General features: G+C 43.8%; 1 long non-coding RNA gene across 1 annotated transcript in view; it reads right to left on the bottom strand.

Moving 5' to 3' along the window:
• LOC148514867 (uncharacterized) overlaps positions 1–9,115 on the bottom strand; it is a 29,779-nt gene extending 20,664 nt beyond the window's left edge. Inside the window, exons 1-2 of the long non-coding RNA XR_015879447.1 lie at positions 9,068–9,115; positions 5,642–5,709 (exon numbers count right to left, since the gene is read on the bottom strand). This is a non-coding gene — a long non-coding RNA (uncharacterized LOC148514867). The remainder of the gene's footprint in view (positions 1–5,641; positions 5,710–9,067) is intronic.
• Positions 9,116–12,093: the final 2,978 nt, after the last annotated feature.

The raw sequence follows: 12,093 nt of genomic DNA, 5'->3' as shown, positions 1-12,093 counted from the left end.
TGCCAAAGAGTTATTAGTGATGTTCACTTGACTATGAGTCCCAAAAGAAATCCTAACGGATCAGGGCACTCCTTTCATATTGGACTTAATGAAGGAATTGTGTAAATTGTTAGGGGTACAGAGGCTACAGACCTCGGTCTATCACCGGTAATCCAGCAGGGTGGTTGAGAGGTTCAATTGGACTCTTAAGCAAATGATTAGGCGAACCGTAGCTCAAGATAACTGGAATACCCTATTGCTTTACCTCATGTTTGCAGTACAGGAGGTACCCCAGGCGTCAACAGGGTTATGTTCCTTTGATCTTATGTTTGGGAGACAACCCTGTGGAAGTTTGGATATTCTCATAGAGGGGTGGGAACAACAGGATCCCAAGGAACCAAATATGGGACAGTTTTTGGCACAGTTGTATGATCAATTACAACAGATTGGTCCATTGGTAAAGCAACACCTAGGGAAGCACAGAGGCAACAAATGATGGCGAGGGGTAACGACACCCAAGCCACCATACATGTCATCAAACCATGTGACAAGGTGTTTTTCCTGGTGCCCACCCAAGAGAGCAAAATGTGCATTGGCAAGGCCCTTATAAAGTGATAGAGGCCATATGCAATCTGGTATGGCAGCTGGGTAGAAGGCGGATTGGACAAGTCTATCATGTCAACTTGTTAAAGCCATGGGTGGAGGAAAGCCTGACGCTAACATTGGGAGCAGTGAAAACCGAGGACTGCATAGTTCCCATGGAGTCTTCCCTGACACCGACTCAGAGACGACAAGTGTTACAAATGGTAGCTCGAACTACAGATGTTTTCTTGGCTATTCCAGGGCGTGTCTAGATAATTGAACGTGATAGTGTCACCCCACCGGAAGTTATAGTTAAGCAATGATCGTATAGCATACCTAAGACAAGAAGGACTGCAGTGAAGGGAGAGGTGGAGGACATGTTGCAACTTGGAGTAGTTGAGGAGTCCACTAGTGGGTAGAATAACCCGATAGTCCTCATACCAAACCTTCGGGAGCCACCCACTTCTGTAAAGATTTTAATAAGTTAAACAAGGTGTCCAGGTTTGACACATATCTGATTCCACATGTGGATGAGCCAGTGGAGAAGCTGGCCAATAGTCAGTATCTGACCACCCTAGATTTAACAAAGGGATACTGGCAGATACCACTCACTACTTCAGCCAAACCAACAACAGCCTTTGCAACACAGGAAGAGCTATTCCAGTACAGGATGCTGCCATTTCAGCGGCAATGGATAAATTGCTGAAACCTCAATGAGAATATACCACTGTTTTACTCGATGACATATTCATCCATAGTCAATGCTGGGAATCCCATCTTCCCAAGGTTGAAGCGGTTTTAAAATCGTTGAGATGTCACATATATATGGCAAATTCTGCCAAATGTGCACTAGCAATGTCAGAGGTCAAGTACCTTGGCTATGTGGTTGGTCAGGGGAACGTAAAACACCAGGTGGATAAGGTAGAGGCTGCAAGGGACTGGCCTAAGCCAGAGAGGAAGTCTCAGAAATGGACTTTCCTGGGTTTGGTCGGTTACTACAGGGGGCTTGTTTGTGGAAACTTTACTACCTGAGCCGCTTCACTGACAGTACTTAAAACAAACAATCCAGACAGGTTAAATTGATCAGAATCCCAGGAGGCTGCATTATTGTGTACGGCACCGGTGCTACAGGCATCTAATTTTGAGAAGTGTTTTTTCTGCAAACAGATGCCTCCGGGATGGGTCTGGGGCCAGGATTGTCCCAGCAAGTGAAGACCGGTACTTTTCTTCAGCCATAAATTCCACCAAAGAGAAAATAAATATGCTACAGTGGAGCAGGAGTGTTTGGCCATTAAGTGGGCAGTAGAGGCCCTCCAGTACTACATTCACCTTGGTCACTGACCACGCACTGTTACAATGATGCACACAAATAAAGAGCTCTCAGGGTAGTGGTGAGTACTCTCATCTCTAGTGCGCAGCTGCTAGACTTACATAAGGCTGTTTATTATTAATTATAGATAGGGTCTTATTCAAAATTAAATCAAGCTAGAAGGTGTACATTTTCCACCTTGATAAATGATATTGTGCTGTAGATGAGACAAGTTTAATTACGAGACCAAATTTAGATAAAGGATGTGGCCTTCTTAGATGTAATTTAAATGGTGGTGTAAAACTAAAACTGTCCCATAAAATCTATTCTATATGCAAAAGTATCCTGCATGCAAAAAATAGATTTCCTTTGCACACCTTGCATCGCAACATGATTTGTCCAAATTTGCAACATTTAGCTAAATTTGCTCATGACCCTAAAGGAGACTCATAAGATATAACTGTCAAAAGCAATCATTGGCTAATATAATAAACTCCTGCTACTATATGCGGAGAGTTTAAAACCTATGCATTGACAGAGGTTGCACTGCAGCAGCCCTTCCTCAACCTGCTCTCTGTAGATGTTGCCCATAGTAACCAATCAGATTCTAGCTATTATCTTCTAGAAGCTGCTAGATAAATGTTAAGGAGAATCTGATTGGTGGTTGCTATGGGCAACATCTCCACTTCTAAAAACTTACACTTTAGTAAATATACCCCTGAGAGAGCTGATGGGAGCGGAAAGATTCAAATGGATCCCTCTCCGCTCTCTGGATCTCCTCATAGGAAGGATCAGGGCTCTGGTAGCTAACACCATCTCAAGACTGTATCAGTTCCTGCAATCAAGGTCCAAAACTTTCAGTTTGATGAAGTTATGTCACCATGTGTACCTTTATAGATGTTACAATGGATAGACAAGACAGCCCCAATTTTACATTGGTTGAGGCTGGATATGAGGGATCAGTTTTATTCTCAGCACCACTATTTAGCAGCACACTCAATTCCTCTCTTCTCCACACCACAGCAGAGAGGCAAGGACTCCCACCCCCAAACACAGCAAAGGCACAGCAGGGTTTTAAAGGTTTTACAGTTATTCTACTTTTTTTTCAAGGTTATATTGAAAATGCAGAACAGTCTATCACAATAATAATTGCACATGTTACAATATTAAACATAACATTTGGTGATATATGAATATATTATTCAATCCTTGTTACTAAGAAATGTTTTACACTATTAACAGCTTATCAAGGTTATCTCCACAAATAGAATAATAGCTTTACTTCAATAACAATACCTAATTTTGTAATCATGCAGACCTATAATTAAATAACTATACTTATTTGGTTCTTAATCTTCAACCGTATCACAATGAAATCCAGTGTCTCCAGATCTAATAGTTCTGGACACTGATGTAAATGGTTTGAATTCACTTCATTTGAATCAGTATATTTATAATGTTATCACTTTATCTGAATGCTGGCAGCTCAGACTATATCTGAATATACTTGAATGCATGGGTGGGGCCTTTCAATAATAAACACAGGTTTAACATTACAGCATTAATGTTAGACAAGCAATGTCTAGGCCAGTGATTATCAACCTTTTTCAACTTGAGGCACACTACGCAAGATTTTAAAATTGTTAAGGCACACCATCCGGCATGCGTGACCTATGAAAAAACATATATATTGGCTCCCACATATAAAAACACACTACATTGGCCTACACAGGAATAAAACACACTACTTTGGCCCCAGAAAAATAAAACACACATACATTGGCCCCCACAGGAATAAAACAGCCATACTTTGGCCCCAGAGAAATAAAACACACAAACACTGGCCCCCACAGGAATAAAACACACATACTTTGGCCCCAGAGAAGTAAAAAACACATACATTGGCCCCCACAGAAAAAAAATTACATTGGTTGGCCCCCACAGAAACAAAAAAATAAACAAACACATTTCTCCCCACAAAAAAAAATACATTGCTTCCCACAGAAAAAAAAACATGGCTGGCTCCCACAGAAACAAAAAACAAACAAACAAACAAACACATTGCTCCCCACAAAAAAAAGTATTTGGCTAGCCCACACATAAATATATCAACCACCAAAAAACAAAAACCTGTCCCTCACACAGTGCAGAGCTGGCAGCTGCGTGCGGGCGTGCAGGCAGTCAGTCAGTCAGGCGGGCGTGACTCGGGAGGGAGACCGGGCTGTCTTGCTGGCAGAGCAGGCGGGCGGCCTGGCTGGCTTGCAACGTGGCGTGCGTGACCTGTTACTGTATGTCACGCCGCTGTGTCTAGGCAGGTCATGGCCAGGGCGCACCTCCGAGAGGAGATCAGCGGTAGCCCGGTCTGCACTCTGCTGAACTATAATGTGTGACTGGCGGCTCTGTCCGCCGCGGCACACTTCACAACCGCCCGCGGCACTCTAGTGTGCCGCAGCACAGCGGGTAAAAGCCGCTGATCTAGGTAATATGGCTTGTTAGCAATTACAGGTAAACTGGTATTATCTCAACAATTCTGATGACCAGAGGCTGAATGAAGCTCTCTCTTCCATATAAACCAACAAAATATACCTAGGCACTGATATTACAATGTAATAAAATCTGACTCACTGCAGCTTCAAAAAGAGGGGTTACTGCAACCTTCAAAGTGTAAGACAAGAAATGTATAACGGAAGAGCTATTGGTCAGACTGATATGATTTATTTAACAACACTGATTACAATATTAGCATACATTATTCAAATAAAATAATCTATTTAAACCAAATCCTAATATACACATTATTGATAGATAGATAGATAGTCTCCTTATATTTATACTTGAACATAGGCTAGAGTTCATAAATTAAGTAGTTAGTATATTGTCTGATGTGTTAGTAGATACCATACACACAAGCCAAAATTTATTTCAATCCAGGAAAAGGACCCAACTCGAGCATGTATTTTGTAGCAAGCATTTTGAGCCATCCATATATATAAGGAAAATGTTCAGTCTCTCCAGATTGGTAAAGTGGCCTCAAGGTTTAGAGCCAGGATTGATATGCAAGCAGGAAATGTCACTTACCTCCCGGCTGTGCCAAATAAAGCTCAGCATATTATACATATTCTTGGTCAAAAATGACCAAATTATTTGATTTAATTGCTCCATATAGGGACATTTTTATAATAGATTGATGAGGATATAAGGCCTGATTCAGCAAGAAACGCAGTTGCTAATAGGCACGCAATCGGCCGATTGTTGCGTACTGCGCATGTGTATGCATCGCAGAGGGTGTTCGCAAGCTAGCTGTTGTGATTGGAACTGCGATCGCAGAGGCTACGCAGACCTCTGGCAGATCAATTGACTGGAAGCACCGTATGTGGGTAGTGACGGGGTTGCGGTCAGGGAAACGCAGGCGTGCCAGTGCGTTTGCACGCCATTGCAGGGACATGCATAAATTAGCCACTGTGATGCCATATGCAGTCTGAGGCCTCATAGCGTGCGTGGTTGTTAGCAATTTCTGAGTAAAGTCAGGGCTTGTGCAAGTGTGCGTGAGGCTGCGATGGTACTCGATTGTACCGATGGTTTTGCTATTCTGCTAAGTATTACGGATGTGTGCAATGTAAACTGGGCGTCCTTATGTAGTGCGGAGTTTGTATTGTGATCGTAATGGATTAGCATACTATTGCAGTTGAACTGCGTGCGTATGCAATATTGCGTACCATAGTGAATCAGGCCCATAAACCGAAGAAAATACAGCATAGAAAATATACCAACCCAGTTGCTGACATCCAGACTTTTAGTTTGTTCTTCTGTAACTGAAAGTATACATAGGTTTGTATGTTCTGTAAAACAATAGTTGGTAGAAAAAAAAATAAGTTGACCAATATGTTTATTGTATTTACTAAGTATCAACATTATGGCTAATTTAGAGTTGGTTGCAAATTTTCCAATATGTGGGAATGCAAATATTTTTATTAAATGCGGGGCAAAAACTGGGCTAGGCTACAACCCTGCAAATCAGGGTATTTTCAGGGCCGACACTACCATTAGGCAGCTGCATAGGGCGCCTGCCACTAGGGGGCACCGCTGAGGCTGCCTACAACAAAAGTAAAGGATGTCTCTAAAGGACCCCCTCCCAGTCATTATGTCAGCTAAACTGACTTATAAGTAGAAGGAACGAGTAGAAAGATGTGGCAGTGTCCCAGCAGGGGGCAGGGCTACTCAGCAGAGGATACAACACTGACTCCTGCAATGTAGATAGGAAGGATGGAACTGTAACAGTCCACTATCAGTGACAACTCCCAATCTGTAAGGTATGAGGGACATTAAATTATATAGTATTGCCCCAGTCTGTGTCTGTTTAGATATGTCTGTATAACTGTATATGCGTGTCTGTGTAACTCTGTCTACATGTGTCAGGATTGTGTTATGCTCGTACGACCTGAAGAAACTCCAGTACTGGGAACTAGGTTTGCTAGAGATGCATTTTTTTTGAGTGTGCATATGTGTATTTTCTCACGACTTTACAAAGCCGCAAGTCTGACTTGTGATTGTGTACGGCTGAAGTGGGCAGGGGAGAGCTAGGCTAGGATATTGGGGGAAGCAAGGGCGGTATTTACGTAGCTTTGCCTAGGGCGACTAGAAACCTTGCACCAGCCCTTGGTATTTTACACATACTTGCTTACTCTCCCTGAAGGTGATATAATTATTTTCCCTGATTAGTCTAGCAAACTCCCTGAGACTGGGCTGGAAAAGTGCAACAGTAATGATGTCATCAATCTCCACCCAATGGAAGAGATGAAGGATGTGTTCTACAAGATAATGGTCACAGCTCTCTACCACACTGATGGCTACATGAGAGGCTGTGTGCCCAAAGGTGCGTGATAATTTACATGAGATTTGTCCCCAAGGAAGTAAGTTGATTTACTAGAGGCATGTGCTTTATTATAGGGGATGTGTGCTACAGAGAACTATGCACAAGAATGTGTGCTACAATACAGGGGATGTGTGATGAATTGCATAACCCCAGTGATGTCACAAGGGGAGTGCAGGCTGCACCCGGGTGTAGAATTACGTGCAGCACTCGGCTCCTGACACAGTGAGGGAGCCTGCACTTCAGACAGTCTGGTCCCCGGGGGCAGTCCGCACCTCCGGCACCCCCAGGGTGACAAAATTGGGACTCGGACCACGAGGCCATGCCCCCTCTCATGAAGCCATGCCCGCTTCTACCCGGCGCGACTTGCGAACTCACCCATCTCTGCTCCCCGCACCAGGTGCCTGATGAGGTAGGGACAGCACTGCAGGAACGTGGTATAAGGGAGAGAGTTAGGTGTAAATTTATTTTGGTTCGTGAAAAAGTGCTCAGGATGGGATGTACTAAGCATCTCATCCACGATGCTGTACATCCCGCCTTTCTTCAGGTATATACCGCAGTTGATTATCGTGGTATGTACTTAGAAATGCTTTGTATATTGCAAAGAACAGCTCTTCCGATAGGAGCTGTCCTTCGCGACGCCCTCGGACAGAGGGACTTCCGGGTTTAATATCCAGAAGTCCCACGGGCTGCGCTGTCGGCGCTACCGGGTAACACGGCACTATTGCATTATGTGTAACGCGAATTGTAGTGTGCGGAAGATAGATGTATGGGGACACATCTGTACAGCGCTTCACCAAGAATGACTTTTAGCCATGATTGGTTAAGAAACAGACTACTCTTAGCCAATCAGCAGAATGGCGAGGCAAATAGCAAGGTAAAACCATGGGCATACCTGGGCGTTGGCCTGAAGTGAATGTAAACAAATACTGTTTCATGGGCGTGTTATGGGAGTACAGCGGGCGTGTCAGTTATATGCAGTAGTTACCAGTGATACAACCAAACTCTGTCTTCCATAGATATTGTGCTATCACTCAGCAAATAGATGTGAGCTAGTGGCAGATAGATTTCTGATGTGTTTCGGTCCGGTTTAGGGAGCTTTATCAAAGAGGGATGATTTTATCACTGGCAACTACTGCATTTCATTCAAGCCAGGATCCAGAAGGACGGCTGCCTGCCCTCAGATGGTGTGATTGTGTACTAGAGCAGCTCCGCTCATGACCGGAGCCCTGATCGGGCAGAATTTATTCCCACACAGTAACCAGGAGAACCTATCCACGGCGTGTGCAATAGGAGGTATATCCGTCCAACACCGTAGGATTTGTACTGGACTCCATGATCGTTGTTATTAATGTGGTGAGACTGTTGACAATATATTCACTAACTTCGTTACACATTCATACTAGCAGCCATACCAGACCTTAATTAAGAGCTCTGATCTCTGCCAAGAGACTGTGGGGTCTGTTTACTAAGCAGCGTTAGGAGACAGAGTGAAAAGTGATAAGGTGCCAGCCAATCAGCTCTCAACTGTCATTTTTCAAAAACCGCCTGTGAGATGGCAGTTGGAAGCTGATTGGCTGGCACCTTATCACTTTTCACTCTGTCTCCTAATACTGCTTAGTAAATAGGCCCCTATGTCAATTCTGAATATTCAGTTATTGAAGCAGTAGATTGTTGCAGTTTATTGTGCCACATCAGTCACTTTCCATTATTATGTAATTAATACTTTTAATGTATTAGTGTAAGTTTTTACATGTTTTAGAATATAAACTTGATTATTATACATCATTTGGTGTCCTGAATTTTCATTCCTGCCATCTCAAGAAGGTTTAAGTGTATCATACACATATTGTTATATATCTTATATAATTTGTAGATTAGCGCATGACCATCATTTGTGTTGTAGAGATGTGTATTAAAATCACGTGCATAATACATTATTAATACAAATCAACTGTACTAGCTCTTGTAAATCCAATACTAATAATGGTGTTAAGCTATGTCAGCATTTATTAGGAAAACATATCATTAAATGTATAAAAGACCCAATCCCTGTATAACACACAGGGGTCTATTTACTAAGCAGTGTTAGGAGACAGAGTGAGAAGTGATAAGGTGCCAGCCAATCAGCTCCCAACTGCCATCTCACAGGCTCTGTTTTAAAAATGACAGTTGGGAGCTGATTGGCTGGCACCTCATCACTATCTTATCACTTTTCACTCTGTCTCCTAACACTGCTTAATAAATAGACCCCACAGTACTGTATGATGAAATTTACAAGCAAAATTTGAATACAATTAGTTAGGCAATGAAGGTACCATACTTACAAACCGTACTCTGAATACAGATTTGTCTGATTTAGAAGAAAATCCTTGTAGCTCTGCTTGTACATTCAATGTAGCATTTTTATTACCAAGATTCAGCTGTAGTCGTCCTTTAATATACATTTTCAGGCTAGTGGGCTCGGATTCAGACACCTGTAAACACAAACACATATGCATCAAGTTAGTAAAACCAGTATATTTATAATGCTATCTAATATAAATGAGGTACAAATTTATTTTGGCATTAAAAATGTGGCTTGCATTTACAAACTTACATCATGAACTAAAAGCTGAAGCTCAGCAGGAGTGAGCTGCAAGTTCATTTTGTCCTGTGTAGAAGACATATAAAACATAGGTGTTACTTTTTAAACTGACCATTACAGATAAAATCTTCAGATCTTATGTTTGAGATATTTCATTTTGAGAGGATCATTTATGAATGCAGAATATTGCAGTACACATACAGTAGAAAGACCTTGTTTTCTTTAGTGATACCCAGAGACTGCAGCCCAGGGCCTCCACATAAAAATAGGCAAATCATCAGGCTGGGGGCGTCGGTGAGGTCAGGCATGTACTATTCTGACTGTCAGTCTGTATAATTCTCTCCAGGGCAGGCTGCAATGTGAGCCCTCAATCCAGATTATCCCCCAGCACATGACCACAGTGCGGTCGCTTAAACCAATTGAAAAAGGCAGTAAACATTTGTTGCTGGCTATCAAATTCATCATCTCCTCTACTGCAAAACTGTTAGAATATAGAAATCGTCCCTCTTGACAAACAGGTGTACTGTATATAGCTTATGTTATTTCACTAATCTATACCTAGAGGTCTGTGTAGTAACAAACGCGGAACTGCAGCGATTATCTATCTATATCACAGCTATGTACAAAAATATCCCTGCTATGTACAAAGGGGAACTTGCAGGGACAGCTGTTGCGGTAACCGCTGTCCCTGCGAGTTATATCCCCGGTAAATTGTAGAAGTCTATCACAGTTGTGGCACACTTTTCCTATGGAAGCTGACACTGGCCCTGATTCAGAGCCGGACGCTATTTGCGGTCGTTCGTTCACAAAAAAGGGGTGGCTATTCAAATGAACCGTTCGCTCTTTGCGGTCTGTTCACGCCTCTAAGTCTGAACGAGCGAACAAAACTTGCGGCCGTAATTTTGAAAAAAACGCCCCTTGGCCGCTCGCACTATACGTCATGTCCGCTGTTTATTAGATTAATCGAGTACATCGAACAGCGTATGAACTGCTCGCTATTCTTGTGGCTGGTTTTTCCTACCGCTATTTTGCGAGCAGTTCTGGCTATAAAAAAACCAAGTGACGTGGTCAATGACGCTGCTGTTTTAATTATGCATACCCTTAAAACGCCGTTTTGACCTTTAAGCACGCCTTCATTCTGATCTCCACTCCCTGTTTTCAAGCACCTTCCCCTGTTACCACCCACATACGCCTCCTCCTGTCACTCAAAATAGCAGGCATTCGCTATTTAGCGAACAAACGATATTGGGCCGCACTGACTGGTTCGCACATGCGTATTACAAACCATACGCATGCGCAGATGTGCGAACATCGCTCGGAACGAACGAGCGGCCGCTTACGAGCGGTTCTGAATGAGACCCACTGTGCATGTGCATAGAGTCAGCTTCTGGAGCCGGCCGGAGGCTGCAAGAGAGAGATTGAAATATCGCTCTCCTGCTCCTGGAGCCTCCATAATCTTAAAGCAGTTTACACCATCTGCAGATGGTGTAAAGTACTGGGACATAGGGGTCAGATCATAGTCCCCATTGATAATGATGGGAACTTAGATCTGCAGCGCTGAAATCTCCTGCATTGTGCCACTGGTACACAGCTACAATGCATAAAACAAAATGGTTGGGGGGTGGGGGTGGGGGGTGATTCTCATCCATGAAATGTGCTGCTGGGCACTGGCCAATTACAGTAGTGCTGACATCACAAGTATCCCTACATACATCTATGGGTGCAAGTAAAAACTTTAGATGCTTGTGGAAATGATATGCCTGTCACCCCTGAGGGTTGGAGTTGGCATGACAGGCATGTGAGGCTGAAGTGGAGGCTTGGGAGGTGTGGATGAAGTTGGGAGGCTTCAGCCAAGACTTCCTCATGTATGAGGTGAGGAGCTGTAGAGGATGATGGGCCCGAAGGCGAGGACAGGAATGCAATGTCTCTATTAACTTCGAGCAGGGCTGCCAAGAGCCGTGCCGAGCCCGGGTGAAAGGGTGTGTGGCCTAATTGCGGGGAGGCGTGGCCACGCCACCTTAGGGGAAAAAACACAGAAAAAAAAACATTTTAGCAGCGCCGCGAAGCGGCTCTGCGTGCTGGGAGGGGGCGGTGCACAGCCAATGGGCGGCACGATCAGTGTGATTGCTCCCCCCATAGGAATAGGAGACTGCTCCTGCTGCTGCTTAGCAGCTGCGAGCAGTCTCCCACTGCAGCCGAGCACACAGCAACGTGTGCTGGGCTGCTGTGATGTAGAAGGGAGGGGGGGGGGTGCCGGGCCCCTCCAGCAAGCCCGGGCCTGGGTAATTTGTACCCGCTGCCCCCCCGACAGCGAGTAGGAATGAGACAGAGGTTTTGTACTGTATAGATGAGCAGAATTGGGTTAGGACCTATGATGCTGCATTGTTGAGTAGGACCAGAATAACTGGTAATGCTGAACTGAAGAGCTGGATCGGTTTGAGACCGATAGTGATGAACTGGAGTTCTGAATTGGTTGGAGACCGGAGAAGATGTTTTGAAGTTCAGAGTCGGTTTGAAACAGACGATGATGGGTTCAGATCCTGCAGTGGTTTAAGAACGATGATGATGAATTACATTTCTGAATCGATTTGGTGCCGATGATGAATGTATCGGATGGGGCCGATATTTGGAGATGACAGATGCAATTGATGATTGGAGATATTGAATGAGACCGATGATGGAAGGTATTGGATGGGACCGATGATTGGAGGTGTTGGATGCAAACGATGATTGGAGGTATTGAATGAGACCAATGATTGAAGGTAT

The sequence above is a fragment of the Taudactylus pleione genome, unplaced genomic scaffold (assembly GCF_031769625.1).
Source record: "Taudactylus pleione unplaced genomic scaffold, aTauple2 ptg000256l, whole genome shotgun sequence".
NCBI classification, from domain to species: Eukaryota; Metazoa; Chordata; class Amphibia; order Anura; family Myobatrachidae; genus Taudactylus; species Taudactylus pleione.
Note: the sequence above shows the minus strand (reverse complement) of the source record. Positions and strands in the feature narration are given on the sequence as shown.